This window comes from Erpetoichthys calabaricus, chromosome 13 (genome assembly GCF_900747795.2).
Source record: "Erpetoichthys calabaricus chromosome 13, fErpCal1.3, whole genome shotgun sequence".
NCBI lineage: Eukaryota > Metazoa > Chordata > Cladistia > Polypteriformes > Polypteridae > Erpetoichthys > Erpetoichthys calabaricus.
The window spans coordinates 41,661,512-41,684,477 of record NC_041406.2 but is presented as its reverse complement, the minus strand read 5'-3'; the positions used below and the strand labels follow the sequence as shown (position 1 = coordinate 41,684,477).

Genomic DNA, 22,966 nt, shown 5'->3' with positions numbered 1-22,966 from the left:
CAAACCGTTTTTGATCACTCCTAGGTTGATACAGGCTGCATGAGCAGCTGCATGATAGATGCCTGTTGGTGAGAATAAGCACAGGCTAACTGGAAATGTTTGAAGAAAACTTCTGGTCACTGCATGGCATGGTTTACACATAAGGTAGTGAGCAGGCCACAGAAATCCCGAGATAAAAAGGAAGAAAGTGAGATGCAGCCAGGATGAACATGAGGATATACAGTACATTGTTAAGTTCACAACAAACAGAAGCTAGATATTTTAGACTACCCTGAGAATATTATCTTTTTATGACCCATCAATGATTTTATTCAACACTCCATTCATCCAGTTTATGAACCCACTTTTCCTGCACAGATTTGTGGGGAGCCACAACTTATCATGGAAGCTTCAGGTGCAGTGCTGTTGCATTTTAGACAGATTCATAACTATACAAAAACATACTCTTAGCAGACTAATTTAGAATCGTTGTACTCATACAGCAACAAAGTCTCTGGGCACATGTTCTAGTTAATCACTAGTGATCTTTAAATGTCCCACCTCCCAAGTCCAGTTATATCCCTTTAAAATTATGATTATTAAATAAGTCTTGAATTAAATTAAGAGAATCTACACAATAAAAGTGTTCAATAGAAACAAGCATCAAATATTTGTCACATTTTTCAAAAATAAAACAAACAAATCTCTTACACCTCAAAGAGCAGAATTTTTAAATTAGTATCAGGAAATTAAAATAGACTGCAACATTTCCTGTAAGATAAGGAAGTAGATTTGCTAACCTAACTACTGCTTGATTCTATGTCAACTATTTCCTGAACACAACGGCAAAAAACTAAGACTCTTTTGTCAGTACCTGAAATGTAATCTTAGGCAAACAAAGCAACTTTAGATGTGCTTGATGTTTTAACAAAAAAGAGAACCTAAGGGTTTTCAAAAGCACTATCACACATTTGGATTGAGACCAAAAAAACAACAGATGAAATTAAGTTTTGATCTTGATAATAGTGGCACATGGGCAGAGCACCACTGCTTTAGAACAGTAAGTTTATTATTCATGAATTAAAGAACACACATAAGAAACCTGCATATAAAATATTTCTAAACCCTTCTTTAAAATCATCTGTCACACACTGTTTCATGCTGTGATGTTTTATTTAAGATGGCAATTTCTATTTTTAACATTTCACGTGCTGTCATGCATGATATACAAATATGTACAAATGTCCTCAGGCTACTGCACACACAGTTAGAATATTGTACCAGCTACTAGTCACTTGTTATTATCTTGGTTTATTTCCATGTTAAATAATCCTGTTCCTCTAATTAAATTTATTTTACCATTCTAACAATAATAACCATCATTGCAAAGAATCTGTACAGGATATAAATCTTGCTTATAACGAATACATTTCTCTTAAGGCAATACACAAAACTTTATTCTACAAATACAAGAGCAGTTCATAAAGCCTCACTGGAATAAAGATAAATAAGAAAATGTAAATACAAGGGTGCACTTTCAAAGAAAAAGATAAAACACATTCTGTAATACTGCATTAAACTGATGTCACAGCCAGGGATGAATCCTGTCTTGTGCCCAGTACATCTGCTCTCTTTCTGTGTCAAGGTTTCACAATCTCCCAATATGAACTCCCAACTCTGAAAATTTCTCAGGCTTCTTGTGAGTTGGACAGTAATTCAATTACATGAAATGGCCAGGTATGCTGTAAAATGTAACATTTATTGTTTTATGTTAGTGAGGAGCAAACCCCAGAGCTTGCTTCATTGGGAGTTTGGCAAAATCACAGAAATGTTTGTGAATTTCACCAAATTCGCCAAAATAAATTGAAGTCAAAGGATAAGGTGGAAGTTTTGAGTGGATGAGAATTGTGCAATGGTCTTTTAAATGTCCCTGAAGGCTATAGGATTTTCTGCGAACCATGCTGGATCGAATACTGTGGCCTAAAATGTGTCCTGAGATGTGAGGCAGCAGTGCTAATGACTGCACCTCTTAGCCTCAAGCAACAAAAGACACAGATGAAACAACAACCAAAACAAGCAAAATTTAACAAATGGCCACAAACCACCATTAAGTAAACATAAAAAAATGTGTAATCACAGAATTCCAGTATTTGGGGCACTCACTGGTCATGCCATGAAGTGACAGCATGGGACTGGCTCGTGTCATTGATTGATGTCACGGGTCTATGCAGCAGGAATGCCGTTTTGTTTTCCAATTGATTCTTGTAAAATCTATCATCAGGGCATTCTGGGTGTGTGCCCAAGGGTACTGTGATTGGAAAGGTCACCAATAATCAAACCCTCCTTCCAAAGAAATGATGAAGCCTCACATGCCAAAATGACTAAGGGAACCCAAACCCCCTCAAACATCTCAATGAAATGATGGTGTATCCATATGCCGAAATTGCCAAAGGTAACCAAGGGGACAATGAAGCAGTCAACAGGGAAAAATAACATGCTGTATTAAACGGCCCAATGCCCATGCACTGCATTATTAAAAGTATGATCATCTTTGTGTTAAGGAGATAAGTCATCCATGGGCCCATGGGGGTCTTAGTATGGCCTTGGATCTGTTTGTGCAGATACTTCTCACTTTTTTCTTCCTTCAAGAAGACAGAAAAACCTTGTAAATAGTAATACATTTTTGTTACTACTATTTCCAGTGTCTTGTGTGTTTTCTTACTTGGGGAGGGGGAGGGCTCTTCTAAAGTTTGTTTTAATTCATTGCTGTGCCACATGGGTAACTGTGTATGCGTTCAGCTAGCATACAGAATTAGCTAAGTGATCTGTCTGCAAGTGAGTGAGCACACAAGGATCAGTGTTATATATTTAAGAAGTACTCATAATATCCTCAATATGTTCAGCTAATGAATCTCCAAAATGAAAACACTGAGTTTTTTTTTTTTTTTAATGCCAGAATCCCTGAAGCCTACGGAAAAAAATCATAATCCCGGCCCACCTTAAATTCCTTTGCACCTCTACATCAGCGTTTTTTGTTTTGTTAATGTGTCAATCAGCATCGGCAGCAGGCAGCCTACTATCCCATCTCCCCACCGACGCAACTTTAGTCGTAGACCAAGTTCTCCCAGCTCAAGCCTGTGTATCTGGGTGTGAGGTGCCTTGAATTGTATAAGGTAAATAATATATCATTATTTGGAACACATGCATTTCATGTGTTTTCCGTGTCTACAACAATCTGTGTAAATGTAGGATGACAGGAAATGCGAGATAAGAAATATTGAACACATAGCTAAAACAGAAACTTGAAGTGTATAATGTGTGAACACTGTAGTCCAAATATCAAACACTTTCACAAAAGACACAGATATAACAAAACAAGTGTGCTTTTTTTCAAGACTTTAACCAAAGTAAAAGAAATTGGGAAAGGGTTCGACACACACACCCACACATATGACTGCTTGGCTGGTGTAGAGGTAAGAACTGCTGTCTCCAAATCGACAGGTGGCAGGTCCGATCCCGGGGCTTTCATGCATTAACTGTTTTGAGTACTAAGGAGCTATTTATTACTACTATTATAGAATAAAAACATGCATTTGATTTATTTGAATCTGTAACAGCCAGTATAAATTTATAGTACTTGTACAAGTTAGCATTTTGTTTCATTATACATTTTTATTCTCTCAGTCACATTCATGCTACCCCCCAATCTGACACTGTTACTTTTCAAATAAAGATGTGCTATAACAGAGGTGAACTCAGATGAAAATAGGGTTCTACATCGGAGAAAGAGAATAGAAGCCCTCTGTTACGCCTAGTGCTGCTGCGCTGTTCTTATGTGTGAGTGGACGTTTCTTGTGGGGAGGGCTTCGGTTTAGAGTGATGATTGAAGCCTACTGCATCTGCACTGAACACAATGCAGGATCCAATCTTGGAAGGGGAACCATTCCAATGCTAGGAAAACTTACATACACACTAATTTAGAGTCACCAATTAACCTAACCTGTTGTCTTTGGAATGTGGGAGAAAAACGAGAGGAAAAATGAAACACAAAAATGGAGAAAGGTGCACACTCCACATGACTGGGCCAAAATCCTCACAGAGGACTCTGAACTTGTTAGCCAGCAGTGCAAACCACTGAATCGTTGTGTTCCTTTACCTTGAAATTTGGTAATATGCCAACCTGAACTGAAATAAAAGGTTGACTAATTATAAAGAAAATAATTATAGCAATTCTTGAAACATAAGACATTTTAGGTGCAGACATTCCACTAGCCAGGATGGAAGAAGAAAGTCAAAACCTCCACAAAAGTGACAGGTAGTATGTCTTTTATTCTCAGTAGACTGCTTTGTTCTTTTTCACAATGTCATACATATAGTATGTCTTTAATTCAGTATGAACATTACAGCCAACGCATTGTGGCACTTCAACTGGCATTCAACAGAAAGGCTGGTCTAGCCATTGCATTGTATAAAAAGTACTCTTCCAGATAACTGTATAATACTGCAAGACTTAAAATGACATCAAAATATTAAGGGCTATCAAAAACAAGCAAAAGCATATTTTCCATTCAATATCTTATCTCATTCTTGTCATTTTCTAAATCACTACATAAGGTACAGGCAGAAGCAAGCCTCATTTTATTATCCCTAGCAATAATTTCTAGTAGGACTGCTAAGAGCTCCCAGGAGAGTTAAGAAATATAATACCTTCAGTTTCCCCCAAGCAAGTTATACTAAGTACACCTCATATGATGAGTGCCTAGTAGGGAACTTCACCATGTATCCAAATCACTTTACCTGGTTCCTTTTAACTAAAAGCTGCCTTTTCCCTGCTTTAAGATCTTCTCAGAAAATTATGCTTCTTAACTGCACAAGAAACTGCTGGATCTCTTTCTTTTAGTCTCTTCCCAAACTCATGACTTTATATGAATGGTGTGAGCACTGACTAACTGGTAACAATGGAGCTTCCTTCAAGAACTTACCACAACCTGTATTTGGTATAATGTCCACAACTACTACCGTCACTGTACCAAATCCTTATATTATTTTGCTTGTGTCCATCCATACTCAATATAAACAACAGTTGCCACAATTACTATATCCCTCCACAACAACAGCGAGGAATCCATGTTCCTGGCAGAGTTTTTTTGTCTTAGGCTTATCTTCAAGTCTTCAATTCTTCAATGTTACCAGTTTTAAACTGTGGTATTTAACTGTTTATTTGGTGCATACTTTGTTACTGACTGAAACAGCATTATGACACTACCATTTTATACCTCCTCTTTCCTTCACTTCAAGGTAAGCCTCCCTCCTTTGTTACTCGCTGAAACTGCATTATGACACTACCATTTTACACCTCTTTTTTTCCTTCACTTCAACAGAATTCTCCTGATAAAATGAAAAGGCACATACTTCCTAGCTACAACCAACAGAAACGGTCTCGCTGGCCTATATACTGACACCAACGCACAGAAGCAGAAACATCTGCATCACGCCAGACCAACCAACACAGATGCCTTAGAACAACAAATGTATAACAAACCACAGAGCAACATTATCTGAAGATCAGCAGCAACAAGTCTTGCACCTAGACAGTGAACAAAAAATGAATTACACACACAACCTTTCTGAGGAGCCATGGCAAACTGCCAGACAACAAGAAACATGACTACAGAAAAACTACAGGGATTCCATATCCCACCCCTCTGCTTCGACCCAATTGAGACATCACAACTATGAAGAAGGAAGTGATACATAGTGTGCTCAAGGAAGGCTAGAGTACGATGGGAGTTTTGGAGTTATCTGTTTTTTGCTTCAGAACCATTTTGGTATCAGTACAGAGGTTCAAAAGCTGTAATCAATACAAAATTAAAAATTTTAGTTCTAATCCAATACTAACACACAGCATAACACTCAGGAGGTTAGTTTGCTACTTTGAAAGCTGGAGCATTTTTAGCTTTTGTTTAGATACATTATCAAAGAATCAATTATCACATTTTTGATCATTACATATGTTTGTACCAGAGTCAAATTAAAATAAAACAGCGGTATTAGAATATAATTACATGTACTAGTAGAGTACATATTATATTTTTTCGTTAGTATTTCATAATATCTCGGACAGTAGTTAAACACTAAGCCAAAACTGGCTTTTAATAGCTGAAATTTCTTTCATAGACAATTGATTACAGTTCAAGTGATATAAAAATTGCATCAACTGATGTACTGCTCTTATTCGTCCCAGGTCCTCCCTATGTGGAAAGCACTTTGAGTAGTAAAGAATTATTATGTTTTATTTGTTGGTTGTGGGGGGGTCTACAGCTATTTATCCCAAGGGGGGGTTACTTAGCTTTTTACAAAAGCTTAATAAATAAATAAACAAAACCATTTTAAAACAAACAAACAACACAGTTCTCAAGTTAAATTTTATTTTTTGCAATGACTATGTTGGACAGCAGGTCACTACACTTCAGAGAAATATTGTCTCACTATAATCTGCTGATAATTTAGCAACAAGGTTGTTTTAATTGTAATTTTTGTTTCATTGTTTTAAAACAGTCCGAAGTCTGATGTACTGTAACTTAATTATTTTTGACCTCTTTTGTAAGTTGCTGCTAAATAAATAAATGTAATGTAAAATTAAATACTGAGCACATGCTTATTCACCATATGCATAGCATAATAAATAAGAATTATGCTTAAGGAGCTTGTTTTATTTCTAGGAACGCTGAAGTAAGTTAAGTTAACCCAGCCACAGGGGATGCACAATCCAGTGTGCTTCTTCGTGCTGGTCCCAAGCTCAGATAAATGGGAAGGGTTACGTCAGGAAGGGCATCCAGTGTAAAATTTTGCCAGATCAATATGCAGACAACAATACAAATTTTCATACCGGATCGGTCAAGGCTCGTGTTAACAACAGCGCCACCAGTACTGTTAGCCAACAGGGTGCTGGCGGAAATTGGCCTACTGCTGGCCGAAGAAGGAGAAGAAGAGGGGGGAGACATGTCCAGAGGCAGGAGGAGAAGAGGAAGGTAAAGAGAGTGAAACTGAGGGTAGGATCTTTGAATGTTGGCAGTACGACTGGTAAGGGGAGAAAGTTAGTTGATATGATGGAGAAAAGGAAGGTTGATACATTGTGCGTGCAAGAGACTAAATGGAAGGGGATTAAGGCCAGGTGGATTGAAGGTGGATTCAAATTGTTCTATCATGGTGTGGATGACAGGAGAAATGGGGTTGGGGTTATTCTGAAGGAACAGTATGTCAAGAGTGTTTTGGAGGTGAAAAGAATGTCAGATAGAGTAATGATTATGAAGAAGGAATTGGAGGTGTTATGATGAATGTTGTTACTGCATGTGCCCCGAAAGCTGGGTGTGTGAAGAATGAGAAAAAATATTTTTGGAGTGAGTTGGATGAAGTGATGGAATGTGAACCCAAAGAACAGAAAGTGGTGATTTGAGAGGATTTCAATGGACATGTTGGTGAAGGGAACAGAGGAGATGAGGAGGTGATATGTAGGCTTGGTGTCAAGGAGAGGAATGAAGAAGGTCTGATGATAGTGGATTTTGTGAAAAGGATGGACATGGCTGTGGTGAATACATATTTTAAGAAGAGGGAGGAAAATAGGGTGACGTACAAGAGTGGAAGAAGATGCACACATGTAGATTATACCCTATGCAGAAGAGTCAATCTGAAGGAGATTGAAGACTACAAAGTGGTGGAAGGGGAAAGTGTAGTTAGACAGCATAGGATGAAGTTGGAGATCAAGAAGAGGACAAGAGTGGGGGCAGAGCCAAGGATCAAATGGTGGAAGCTGAAAAAGGAAGACTGCAAGGTTGAGTTTAGGGAGGAGGTAAGACAGGCGCTGGGTGACAGTGAAGTGTTACCAGACAGCTGGGAAACTACAGCAGATGTAGTAAGGGTGACAGCAAGAAGGGTGCTTGGCATGACATCTGGACAGAGGAAGGAGGAAAAGGAAATCTGGTGGTGGAATGGGGTAGTACAGGAGAGTATACAGAGGAAGAGGATGGTGAAGAAGAAGTGGGATAGTTGGAAAGATGCAGAAAGTAGACAAGAGTACAATGAGATAAGGCACAAGGTGAAGAGAGAATTGGCGAAGGCTAAAGAAAAGTCATTGTGAGCTGCGGAGCTGATCGCACCCCCAAAGAATACAGACGCCCCTGGGAAAACCCCTAAAAAACATTGACAGACTACCTTCACATTCCTCCCTTCCCTTCTGGCCGGCTCTATCGCGTAATATGCCTCTCGCGCGGTGCTCCGCCTTCTTAAAAAGCCTGTACGGGCTTCTTTCAGTTTGTTAAATTGATTGTGTGCCTCTCCTTCTCTCTCTCAGACTTCACCTGCTCCTGGCACGTATTCCTCCTCCTCCGAAGAAACCCGAGCTTACTTTTAATTGATAAACGGAGGAGACAACTCTTTCCTTTCAAGGAGCACGTTTGAAACCCTTTAAAGAGACAAATGTTTCTTTGCAGTGTTTGAATTAAATTCCAGTCTCTTCAACCTCCTCTGTCTTCTGTGCAATTCTGTGACCCAAGCGTGACATGTGGTACCAGGAGTGGTACCACTTATGATGAGTTGTATGAGAGGTTGGGCACTAAAGAAGGAGAAAAGGACCTGTATCAATTTGGCTAGACAGAGGGGCCGAGCTGGAAAAGATGTGCAGCAGGTTAGAATAATAAAGGATAAAGATGGAAACGTACTCACAAGCGAGGAGAGTGTGTTGAGCAGATGGAAAGAGTACTTTGAGAGGCTGATGAATGAAGAGAACGAGAGAGAGAAGAGGTTGGATGATGTGGAGATAGTAAATCAGGAAGTGCAACGGATTAGCAAGGAGTAAGTAAGGACAGCTATGAAGAGGATGAAGAATGGAAAAGCCGTTTGTCCAGATGACATACCAGTAGAAGCATGGAGGTGTTTAGGAGAGATGGCAGTGGAGTTTTTAACCAGATTGTTTAATGAAATCTTGGAAAGTGAGAGGATGCCTGAGGAGTGGAGAAGAAGTGTACTGGTGCCGATATTTAAGAAAAAGGGGGATGCGCAGGACTGTAGTAACTACAGGGGGATAAAACTGATGAGCCACAGCATGAAGTTATGGGAAAGAGTAGTGGAAGCTAGGTTAAGAAGGGAGGTGATGATTAGTGAGCAGCAGTATGGTTTCATGCCAAGAAAGGGTACCACAGATGCAATGTTTTCTCGAGGGTGTTGATGGAGAAGTTTAGAGAAGGCCAGAAGGAGTTGCATTGCGTCTTTGTGGACCTGGAGAAAGCATATGACAGGGTGCCTCGAGAGGAGTTGTGGTATTGTATGAGGAGGTCGGGAGTGGCATAGAAGTATGTAAGAGTTGTACAAGATATGTACGAGGGAAGTGTGACCATGGCGAGGTCTGCAGTAGGAGTGACGGATGCATTCAAGGTGTAGGTGGAATTACATCAGGAATCAGCTCTGAGCCCTTTCTTATTTGCATTAGTGATGGACAGGTTGACAGATGAGGTTAGACAGGAGTCCCCGTGGACTTTGATGTTTGCTGATGACATTGTGATCTGTAGCGATACTAGGGAGGAGGTTGAGGAGACCCTGGAGAGGTGGAGATAGGCTCCAGAGAGGAGAGGAATGAAGGTCAGTAGGAACAAGACAGAATACATGTGTGTAAATTAGAGGGAGGTCAGTGGAATGGTGAGGATACAAGGAGTAGAGTTGGTGAAAGTGGATGAGTTTAAATACTTGGGATCAACAGAACAGAGTAATGGGGATTGTGGAAGAGAGGTGAAAAAGAGAATGCAGGCAGGGTGGAATGGGTGGAGAAGAGTGTCAGGAGTGATTTGTGACAGATGGGTATCAGCAAGAGTGAAAGGGAAGGTCGAGATTGCGTTGGTTTGGACATGTGCAGAGGAGAGATGCGGAGTATATTGGGAGAAGGATGCTAAGGATAGAGCTGCTAAGGATAGAGCTGCCAGGCAAGAGAAAAAGAGGAAGGCCTAAGAGAAGGTTTATGGATGTGGTGAGAGTGGACATGCAGGTGATGGGTGTAACAGAACAAGATGCAGAGAACAGAAAGATATGGAAGATGATCCGCTGTGGTGACCCCTAACAGGAGCAGCCGAAAGAAGAAGACTTTCTCTGAAAGATAATGTTATGTAAACACAGATTCAATCTTTTCATGGGAATGTGAAAACAAAAAAAAAAAAAAACAGCCTATTAAGCCAATATACAGTTAGGTCCATAAATATTTGGACAGAGACAACTTTTTTCTAATTTTGGTTTTGTACATTACCACAATGAATTTTAAATGAAACAACTCAGATGCAGTTGAAGTGCAGACTTTCAGATTCAATTCAGTGGGGTGAACAAAACGATTGCATAAAAATGTGAGGCAACTAAGGCATTTTTTTAACACAATCCCTTCATTTCAGGGGCTCAAAAGTAATTGGACAATTGACTCAAAGGCTATTTCATTGGCAGGTGTGGGCAAGTCCGTCGTTATGTCATTATCAGTTAAGCAGATAAAAGGCCTGGAGTTGATTTGAGGTGTGGTGCTTGCATGTGGAAGATTTTGCTGTGAACAGACAACATGCGGTCAAAGGAGCTCTCCATGCAGGTGAAAGAAGCCATCCTTAAGCTGCGAAAACAGAAAAAAACCCATCCAAGAAATTGCTACAATATTACGAGTGACAAAAGTGGAAGGCTTGTGAGGGTACAGGGTAAAATGTAGGGAAATCCTGAATGAATCTGGATACATTCTGCAAGAAACCTGAGCCTTGGGAGAAGATTTTTTTCCAACAAAACAACAACCCCAAGCAGAAAACTTCAGTCCTTGAGTTCAGATCTTAATCCAATGGATAATTTGTGGCTGGACTTGAACAAGGCTATTCATTCACAATCCCTATGCAACTTCACAGAGCTTCTGCAGTTTTGCATAGATGAATGGAGAAAAATGGCAGTGTTCAGATGTGTAAAGCTGATAGAGAGAGACCTGTGCACACAGAATTAAGGCCATCTCACTGCCAAAGGTATATTAACTAAATACTGACTAGACAGGGCTGAGCACTTATGCAATCAATTACTTTGGGTTTTATATTTGTAATTCATTTGTACTCACTTTGCAGAGATGTTTTTTCACTTTGATGTTGAAATGTCTTTTTCTGTTGATTAATGTCAAAAAAGAAAAATTAAATCCACTGAGATTCACTGTTCGATAACAATAAAATGTGAAAACTTCCAAGGGGTGAATGCTTTTAACAGACCCTATATGCTTCTTGTGACTGAATGTTTTCTATGATAGTGACACCCTTTTTTGGCTTCACTTCATAGTATTGTAGATTACATTTCCCTATTAAGATAAAATCTTGGTTTTTAACAATAGTGGAGTAACTGTACTAACTTAGACCCCATTGATTAATATAACACATATACTGTATTTTAGTAGTCATCTCTAACTGAAAAATATGATGATGTAATATTTTGAAAAAATGTGTAAAATGAAACTGAATACCTGTTGAAAATAAATAAAATATCAGTTTATTTTTGAAATCTCCATTGTTTGTGATTGCTTGTAGTTTAGACCACCCTGGTTTTGTTTTGAAAATGGAACTCAGCTGGTGACCCTTCTGTTACCTTACAGATTTTTTAGATAGCAAACTTCTCCTTATGGTATGTCATGCTGACTAAGGATAAAGATGTTGTGTTGATTTTAAAAAGACCCCTGTGGGAAGGACCACCATGAGAGAGCTGACTTTGCTGTACACATGCTGTCCTTGAAATGAACACAACCATGATGGACAAATACAAAATACAACTACTTGACTGCCTACAGTCATGTTCAAATCCCAGATATACAAGACACATTTTGTAATTTTCTGAAAGGTCTTTTGAAGTGCTTTGTCCTTGGTTGTTCAGAGGCACTACAGTACAGGTTAAGATTTATTTAATTATGAACTGCTTCCAGAAGTGGACACCAAGATGGCACAGTGGTTAGTACTCATGCCTAACCAATCCAGCAAGCTGCTCTCAAGTTTTGTACCTTGTTGTCCTATTCAGGGTTGTGGTAGGGTTGGAACTACGCATGTCTATGGAGAAGTAGAGAGAAAACTGGACTACCAAGAATAAAACTCTTGTAGATGAAAAGAATTTGCAAACTCTACACCAGTGATTCTCCAGCTCAGTCGTGTGGACCCCATGTGGCTAGAGATTTTTTGGTCCCATCAGTTTCACAATCACTGAGTCATTTTACCTCTAAGTAATCTCACTGTTTATTTAGCTGGAATTTTTTTTTCTTCTCATCTGCACTCTCACAAATGCAATACTGTGAGATTTACTTTTATATTGGATTTACAAATCTTTTAATTTTTCACAGTTTTATTTGTTAAACTCTTTGTTATTATTTTCTTATTCATTTGCTTTTTCTATGTAGTATACTCTCTTAATTGTGTCCTAATGATGACAATCAATAAACAGTACAGCAGACACCTTGGCAAATGACACTGAATGCAGCTACTTCAGCATTAGATCCACTAACATGGCCATCAGTAAATAATGGATTAAATAAGCAAAACATCTCAAAAAGCAAAATGAAACTCAGGAAGGTTTTAAGATTTTCATTATCAAATTAAAAAAAACACAAAATTATCCCCATGAAACAAAATTAGTTTTGTATTTTTTCATTGACCCCAAACACACAGAAAGAGGGAAATAACAGGTTGCTTAATTGAGGTAGGAGTCTAATGTCAAAACAAAAATTGGTTAAAAGAAAAATCTGAGAATTACTGGTCTTCAAAGATAACCACATGGCATGAGGTAAGAACATGGGATCCATGAAGCAGTGTGAATAACCACTTCACCATATTCTAAAACATGTACAAAATTCTGTGTTTTGGCTGGATAGCTTCAGTTCTAATCTCACTGGTTAAAAATATGGCATCCTGGACTTTGAGAAAGAGATGGGCTTTGTGTAAAATCCAGTAATACCTTGGATTCATCTCACATTAAACTAGAAGAGCTGCTTAGTGCATCACTCTTCTCTCCTTTTGACAGAAGTAGTTATAGGCTGATTTTATGCATACATGATGCAGAGGTGAATTTCAGATTATCCACATAAACAAACTGATGTAATTTATCAGAAAAAGAAACCTACACTTTATATGGTGGGTTTCTTTCTTCCTGCCACCCACTGGTAAGATATGAGAACTCTGTGGAAAAGAAACACCCATTGAATTCATTTATCAATTTCACTGAAGAGCTGTAGTGTTCACACTTGTTCTATGAATACTTTATTCACCTTCACTAAAGGCCATTTCCTTGTGAACTATGTGACTCTTAAATGAGCTACAGTGAATGAAACAAAAGGTTAAGTTTTTAAAAGTTAAACTATGGAGCATCTTTTTTTCCTGATGGTTAAATAATATGAACTTTTATTAGATTTTAGGAACTCAAAATGTGGTGTGTAAGAAGTTTCACTTCAAAGAATTCTAGGAAATGACTATCCAGAAAAAATGTTTTGCATGTTACCAGTTGTACATCATTTAAACGTAACCCCATGAAAGTTGAGGATTGACTGTATTTTAAATATGAAACACTTTTTACTGGCTAAATAAGGTGTCATTTTGCTTGACTTCTCACTCAAGAAGTCAAGCAAACTCATAATAGTTAACACGGTACAACACCATAGTACTACAAATATGAAACACATAATAATTAAGATAACAAACCCACAACAACACATAAACGCATTATCTATTTCCAAACTGAAACAACATATCAATTTGCATGTGTTACGTACTGTAACTGAGTATTTTCAAACTTACTACTGAAAATGTTTAGATTAATTGAGAAATGGTTTTCAACTAAAATATTTAAGTGGGATGAACTGACTTAAAAGTTCTTCTTACTAGGTGTGAAAAGATAAATTAAATTATAAAAATCACAAAATTACTGTACTGTGACTCAGCAGTCCTGATAATATCTTACTGTGGTGACCCTGGCAATTATAGCACCACATTTTTACTTGCTTTGGAATGAGCATAGTCAAGTTAAGTGAATCTAAAGAACAAATATGAAGTAAAAAGGCACATGTATAGTATTTCGAGTGAAAAGGCAAATTTCCCACATTAGTAGTAAAAAACAAAAACTAGTTGTGTTAACTTGACTAGTATCACTCACCTGGGTATAAAATGGAACAACAGGTAGGTCTTAATAAAAAATCTAAGTAAAGTTGCAACTTGACAAATTTTGTGTTTTTTTAAAACATTCAGATATTAGATTACACATCTTTACACAATGCTTAATTAGTTATTAGACCACCCAGATTGCAGATTGGAATAAAGACAAAGTGATGCTGGTGTGTAAGCAAGAGATTGTATTACAATGTTACAATGGTTTTTTAACAGTTGCAGAGTATATCCCAGCAGCAATGAGTGTGCAAGGCATGATCCAATTCTGGACAAGATCATGCGGCATGCCAATGCACAAACCAAAATTTACTCATGACACGTGAGTTACAGAGTTGCCAGTAAACTTAATGTTAACACCTTTTCGAATTTGAGAACACCCACCCAAACAGTGACTCAGCCAAGATTAACACTCTTAAATTTCTTCATATTATACAAATATTTAATTTCGTGTAGCCAAACAACAACAATATTTTTCCATCTACAGTATTTACATTGTGATGTAAGACAAAGTGGTCACTGACCCCATCTTGTCAGGCTACAAATGACACACAAGGCCTGTTCTCTGGTAAAAGCAGAAGACTTAAAAGAGACATACAAAGCCAGTCCAGGACCTTCCTTCTGTATTCCACAGGAATTCTATTTGAGTAGTTGAGCCGTATAAACATCTGGTCAACTTTCTTTCCGAGTTTCATCTGATAAAAAAGGAGTTACTCAAATACAGTGGTGTGAAAAACTATTTGCCCCCTTCCTGATTTCTTATTCTTTTGCATGTTTGTCACACAAAATGTTTCTGATCATCAAACACATTTAACCATTAGTCAAATATAACACAAGTAAACACAAAATGCAGTTTTTAAATGATGGTTTTTATTATTTAGGGAGAAAAAAAATCCAAACCTACATGGCCCTGTGTGAAAAAGTAATTGCCCCCCTTGTTAAAAAATAACCTAACTGTGGTGTATCACACCTGAGTTCAATTTCTGTAGCCACCCCCAGGCCTGATTACTGCCACACCTGTTTCAATCAAGAAATCACTTAAATAGGAGCTGCCTGACACAGAGAAGTAGACCAAAAGCACCTCAAAAGCTAGACATCATGCCAAGATCCAAAGTAATTCAGGAACAAATGAGAACAGAAGTAATTGAGATCTATCAGTCTGGTAAAGGTTATAAAGCCATTTCTAAAGCTTTGGGACTCCAGCGAACGACAGTGAGAGCCATTATCCACAAATGGCAAAAACATGGAACAGTGGTGAACCTTCCCAGGAGCGGCCGGCCGACCAAAATTACCCCAAGAGCGCAGAGACGACTCATCCGAGAGGTCACAAAAGACCCCAGGACAACGTCTAAAGAACTGCAGGCCTCACTTGCCTCAATTAAGGTCAGTGTTCACGACTCCACCATAAGAAAGAGACTGGGCAAAAACGGCCTGCATGGCAGATTTCCAAGACGCAAACCACTGTTAAGCAAAAAGAACATTAGGGCTCGTCTCAATTTTGCTAAGAAACATCTCAATGATTGCCAAGACTTTTTGGACAATACCTTGTGGACTGATGAGTCAAAAGTTGAACTTTTTGGAAGGCAAATGTCCCGTTACATCTGGCGTAAAAGGAACACAGCATTTCAGAAAAAGAACATCATACCAACAGTAAAATATGGTGGTGGTAGTGTGATGGTCTGGGGTTGTTTTGCTGCTTCAGGACCTGGAAGGCTTGCTGTGATAGATTGAACCATGAATTCTACTGTCTACCAAAAAATCCTGAAGGAGAATGTCCGGCCATCTGTTCGTCAACTCAAGCTGAAGCGATCTTGGGTGCTGCAACAGGACAATGACCCAAAACACACCAGCAAATCCACCTCTGAATGGCTGAAGAAAAACAAAATGAAGACTTTGGAGTGGCCTAGTCAAAGTCCTGACCTGAATCCAATTGAGATGCTATGGCATGACCTTAAAAAGGCGGTTCATGCTAGAAAACCCTCAAATAAAGCTGAATTACAACAATTTTGCAAAGATGAGTGGGCCAAAATTCCTCCAGAGCGCTGTAAAAGACTCATTGCAAGTTATCGCAAACGCTTGATTGCAGTTATTGCTGCTAAGGGTGGCCCAACCAGTTATTAGGTTCAGGGGGCAATTACTTTTTCACACAGGGCCATGTAGGTTTGGATTTTTTTTTCTCCCTAAATAATAAAAACCACCATTTACAAACTGCATTTTGTGTTTACTTGTGTTATATTTGACTAATGGTTAAATGTGTTTGATGATCAGAAACATTTTGTGTGACAAACATGCAAAAGAATAAGAAATCAGGAAGGGGGTAAATAGTTTTTCACACCACTGTATATGATGATGTATTCATTGGACCTGGAAGTTACAGTCAGTAGAGCCTTGGAACTGTATGCCATAAATGAGTTCTAACATGTTGATAGACAACACTTTATTTGTCCTCACTTATCCAAGTTCCAGCTCTGTGCAAGTGACCGAACCCTACCTGGGAGAAAAAATGATATTTCAAGAAGGAAACTTAGTGCCTAAATTCTCATGACAGAAATGGGCATGCTTTGCCTTAGAAAGTGATAGGAAACATGGAAAATAACCTAAAAGTGAGCTGAAGCAAACAATTCCATATACAGTATCTCACAAAAGACCATGTTGCAAAAGCAAATGTGCACTCCACCACAAGCACGTTCTGAACTCAAACTCAGAGCAAAAACACGCAGCTCTACACAGTATCAGACATCATCCGTAAAGACTTGGAATTATACAACTCTTTATCTGTACCAAGATAAATTAGGTGAATGTTTACAAGTTACTTACAGTTCTAAGAACCTGCTTTCTCATATTTGATTATTACAGTGTAACTTGTTCATGAATAACCATGTCAGGTAAAATTTTAGCTTTTACAAGCTTTTAAATAATCTTGATTAAACACCTCAAGTCACTTGCCCTCTCTCTTTCACTGCTGTGAACATGTTGTCAGAGTGTGAGCATTCACTCTCCATCACTCTTATTTTTGTTCATATAATATTCCTTTTCTAATAATAATCAATGTTTTGCTACATCACTATGACATTTTTTTATGGGTGTTGGCATTTTCAGAATTTGCTGCATGACCGCAGCCATATTGTTTATGGCAAAGACATGCACTACCAGCCACAAGGGTATGGTATGTGATGTCATGCAGGTGTAGCTTGACATCATAGAACTTCACTATAAAAATTGGTGTCATGGCAGCTCCAATGTCTGAGCTTTTCAATTAACATTGAAAAAACTAGGAATAATCACTCAGGATTTAACTTAGAAATGGAAGAAATAACAGACAGGGTCTCATACATATATCATACATATATCACATACAAAGTATTATTAAACTTTAAAGTAAACAATCTAGAAAACACTTCTTTTTCATGCAAATAGTAATTGCCACTCATTATAATTATGAAATACAATCATCTTGTGCAAATTAAAACAGATCTACTACTGATACATTTTCTACTACCATTACTACTACCACTACTGATACATCTACTCTAAACCAACAGTACCGGGCTGCATAGTGAATATAAATGTTAATTTTCATCTGACCCTCACAGACCCCCTGAAACCCATCCTCAGGTTAAGAACCCCTGCTTTATACTCTTTCTTAAAACAAGTGTGCTTCAGTTGCCTTGATACTAAGTTAGGGGGCCAAGAAAGTTCATCTACAGAAAACAGTAAAGAAAACAAATTGTCTACAAAAAATGTCTACATAATTACTTGCAATGCCAAAAGCAAATCAGAAAATTAATTAATTGGCTGATTAACATGAATCAGTCCATTTCTCTTCTACTCTCCCAAACACTGGAGTGACACATCAACTGACTCCAGAAACAATAAAAAAAAAACCCACCAAACAACAAAATGTGCGATTCTGAAGCATCGATGGGCATTTATGAAATGTTCAGCTTACCTGTATATCATTCACTATGGATCTGGATGTCATATCTGAAGCAATCCATGTATATTTTTATTCTCTCCACTTGCGCTAGAAGCAAAAAAGGAGAAAGTTACACACTTTTTGCATTTAAATCAGTACCAAAATACAAATGTAACAGAACACAATTCAGGTAGCTTCTATATGAAAAACTGGGAAACAGTAGACAGGTATTTTCATAATTTTGTTAAACTAAATGATTTTTTAGGGGTGTATTTTTATTTGGTACTGCTATTGAAACACTACATTGATGTTAAATGTTATAATTTGTGTGGGATGATCTGTTTATTTTATGTCTATTCACAATGTTCTGTTCTATTCAAGATTACAAGAAATGTCCTTGTAGAAAAACAATCAGTCATGTAAAGGATGCGTCATGGAGTCTTATGCCAAATCATTCTAAAGACCTTCATAAAGAGAAAGAAGGACCTGCCTTCACCTTACTTATCAACAGTTAAAATTAGTAACTTCAAAAACATGCTTATGCAGAGATAATATGTATAGGCTGTCATCATACTGAAATGGATTTTTTTACTGGGGGTCACTTTTGTTCCTCTCATTTTTTAAGCACCAGCGGTCAAGGAGTATATGCTGTACATTAATGATGAATCAACTCAGTCGCTGTGATGCCCTTTCCAAACAGCACTCAGACACGGTCTCTACCTTACTTAGCTCTGGGTTGTGACCCTCTTGTTGTGTTTGGGGGCAAGCCAAACCTCAGTATTGACATAACAAGCAGGATACTGTGTCCAGCTGGATTTTGTCAATCACTATTTACGTCTGCTGTTGTGTACTTTAAGTTACATCTATTTTACATGAGCTGCATTGTACACATAATTTATTAAAATAAACATTAAAATACAGTAGCTAAACACGTATTTGAATAATACTGTAACATATTAAGAATTTTCTGTACCTCTCTGAGACATTAAAAATGTTCTGGGTGCATGCTAAATTAACTGGTAACCCTAAACTAGCCTGGTATGAATGTCTACCCTAAGATGACTTGGCATTCAGACTGGAGTATTTCGCTCCTGGTAAAGGCTTAGTAACCCACAGCCCTTAAGTTTGAAAATGGATAGATAGACGGATGCATTTAGGAATATTTTATCCCAACAATGGTAATTCTCCACCTCTTTTCCCATCATACAATAAATATAAGAGCTGTTTTCTTAAATTATGTGAAACTCAAAAAAGTCAACACTTAAACCAATTGCTCTGACTGTCAGCTTGAGGCAAAGAAAATAACTTAAATCCAAATTTAATTTGATTTTAATTGTTAATTCCTTTAATAATAATACATTTAATTTTGCATTCACAAAGCATTAGCATTCTGGGAAAGATACTTTCTTGTACACAACACTGTCTGGATAGTCTCTACTTTCCTCATGGTCCCAGATTGTATTAGCATTATAATGAATGAATGGTGTCAGCGATCTGCAGCCCTACTTTACAGATGGTGTCACACACTGCAACCTGCTGTGTCTTTTATAGGAACAGTTTCCATGATACCCTGGGGTGACCAGGACTGTGGTAACATGGTTAATGATGTAGTTCTGCTTTCTCCCACAGCTCCAAGGGCCTACTGCTAGGGATGCACCGATACCGAAACGGGTATCTGGTATCGGCCTCGATACCACATTTTCTAAAGTACTCGTACTCGTTAAAAGTCCTCCGATACCGGGGACCGATACCACGGTCTGAGAAATGTCTATGTTTGAGCGGCGTGTAAGGGGTTAATCACAGGCGCCGAGTGCCCGCCCCCAGGCCCCGGCTGCAGCTCAGAGCGGGGAGAAGGCAAGGTGAGGCGAGACATGTCAGCCGTGTGGAACTATTTCAAAGTGAATGAAGACGACAAAACAAAGGCGGACTGCAAATTGTGCTCAGCGAAATTGTCCAGAGGAGGCTCAAAAGGTAGCGCATTTAACACAAGTAATTTAATCAAGCACCTAAAATCCCAACACGACAACGAGTACAAAGAGTTTACCCACGCTTCTAAACCAACACAACCCACGCTGCAGCAAACTCTTGCAAGACGAGAGAAAATGTCCAGAGACAATCCACGTGCTGTGAAAATAACACAGGCAATTATCGAGTACATTGCATTGAGTGACCAGCCACTCTCGGAGGTAGAAAATGTGGGATTCCTGCGTCTCCTCCATGTTCTGGAGCCCAGATATGATATCCCAAGCCGCCGCTACATGACTGACACGGAGCTGCCTAAACTACACGACTCCGTGAAAAAACATATCCACAGCCTACTGCAAGCCTCCTCTGCGTTTAGTTTCACCACGGATATTTGGACAAGCAGTGTTAATCCCGTGTCCCTAATTAGCCTAACCTCCCAGTTTCTTGTTTTTTTTGTTAAATTATATGACTAAAGCTGTTACCTGTAAATTTAAATCATGTTTTTATTAAGTACTCGGTATCGGCAAGTACTCGGTATTGGCGAGTACTGAAATGCAAGTACTCGTACTCGTTTTCCAAAAAAGTGGTATCGGTGCATCCCTACCTACTGCTATAAGGAGATGTCTAAAGACAGTGACATCACACCTCTACCTTCTCCCGTTCCAGTCTGACCAGCACCACCATCACAGGGAAGTCATTTTCACTCAACCTTCTAATTGTGGCAGTCATATCGCTGCAGTGACTCTGTGGCAAGTATTTGCAAATATATCTTCTTCGCTATGTTTCCATTGTGAAAACTCTTGCTGATACTGGAAGGTAAAGTTCAAACCACCACAATTATAATAACTTTATGGTTTTCGTAAGGTCCATTTGCAATTGGTATTATAATTTAAAAATTCTGCATATGGAGTATTTCTGAAACAGAAGTGACTATGGTGCTTTGCTGCAACTGGAGCTGCAGGGTGGGTGGAATATACACTTCTCAAGTTTTATAAAAAGGAAAACCTCCATCTGAGAAAAAATTGGCTCTTCACACAGGCCATAGTCTAAGATCAGAATTATAAATTAATGGCCTCTGGGCTAGTGCCAGTTCTTCTGAATCTAAGCCATACATTTTTTCATTACTTTATATTGAAATTATGATGAATATAAGAAGGGCTTCCCTTCTAAATCAATGGGCACAGACAACTTCAAAGTGACAGCAAAAGGGGCTAGTGGTCGCACACCCTCAGCCCACCAGCCCATCTGAACACATGTCCCCAACCGGAGCACATGCTCACTGTTCTTCTCTGAAGAAGAAATACACTGTTCCACCATGTCTATATTGTCTGTTGATTCATCAATAGTTAGGCACGTGTGCCCAATCGGACTAACAGCATATGTTATTCGTGTAGTCAGGAGGGAACACTTGTTGATTAGTGAACAGTTTAGGATTTTCCTGCTGTGATCTTAAATCATTTAAGGACAGCCATCTCAAGTATTGAGATGGGCCCAGGTTTGGATTGGTGTCATCATGGAATAAGTGTTGCAGGATTCTTGAATGAGGAATTAAGAGACAGGGAGCAGTGATAAGGTAATAAAATAGCTATCTAACTGGCTTGCGTACTTGTTGCTAATACCTTCGGTGCCTTCAGGTATCTTAATAGCATGTTTGTCAACATCACTGCCCATGTCCTTTCCTTTACTCCTGGTTTTGACAATGTAGTTTGCAAAAGGCCCTTTAGGTGCCATATATGCATCATCCTTTTTCTGGTTCCTTTTTCTTTTCTCATGCCCACCATGGTAATTTATCCCTATCTCTGTTTGTACTCTAATTTTTCCAACTGGCTACCTTTTTTTCAAGTAAGTTTAGTAATTCTGCATTTCACAATAACTTTTAACTTGCAAATGATGACATTGTTAGTGTGGAATATATTGTATGTGCCTCCAGTTTCAAGTAACACATCTACCATACTTTCCCATTAATTTTAAATTTCATTGTCAGTTTTGTGTGCTGCTTTGCTAACATTTTTAAACATGTACTTGTAAATATCAAATATTTATATTTTCATACATGTCAAAATGTGCTGGCAGAGTATCATCCAAATACTTTTCTCTGAGAGAATTTGGCCAACTGTTATGGTACAGCCAGGGTTGATGCCCTTATTGTTTACTAAGTGTTTCTGTTGTTAACACGTTTTGTTAGTTTATGATTGATAATTTGTTATTAATATTTTGTTATTAATTCTGTTTGTTTTCATTTTGTTCTTTAAATATTTTGATTTTTCTTTGAAATTGTACTGCTTAATAATTTTGCCGCATTTATGCTTTGATATTATGAAACCTAAGGGCACGCACAGCCACCCTAACCCACAGATGCAAGAGGCACACGCTTTTATTTTTTCTTCTTCCATCATGGGAAATGCTTTCACCTGTTTCCCACCAGTACAACACAGTTCACTAAACACAGCACAACACTCTTCTTCTTCTCTCTCTCTCTTTCTTTTCTCCTCCACTCCTCCTGGCAAGCTTCGCCTCCCTCCTCCCGACTCTGGCTCCTACAGTAGTTGCTGCTGGCTCTTTTTATAAGGCACCCAGAAGTGCTCCAGGTGCTCATTAACTCAGTTCCGGCAGCACTTCCGGGTGTGGTAGAAGAGCTGCATTCAGGGGCTCAGCAGCAACTGCAGCACCATCTGGCGGTGCCCACAGAACCCAATAGGGATGCACTGAACTCCAACTCCCATGGAGCCCTGTGGGAATCCTAGGCACTGCTGCAACCAAGCGCCTCAGGGGAGGTAATGCTCTGGACAAGCTCCCTCCCCTGGTCCTTTCAGCATGGAGGCATCCCAGTTTTTTGTTATCAGCTTGACTCTTTTATGTGGTGCCCAAAGAGGCCTGGTCATCTAACATTGGCATTGCGTCTTGATTTTTGGATCCCTACTTTTGATTA

General features: G+C 38.7%; 1 protein-coding gene across 2 annotated transcripts in view; it reads right to left on the bottom strand.

Moving 5' to 3' along the window:
• The window catches only part of LOC114664171 (thyroid hormone receptor beta), a 362,150-nt gene that overhangs the window by 150,421 nt on the left and 188,763 nt on the right, over window positions 1-22,966 (bottom strand). For both annotated transcript variants that reach the window (XM_051936141.1, XM_028818163.2), the window contains exon 2: window positions 18,106-18,180. The gene's annotated coding sequence lies outside the window, so the exon portion shown is untranslated. The remainder of the gene's footprint in view (window positions 1-18,105; window positions 18,181-22,966) is intronic.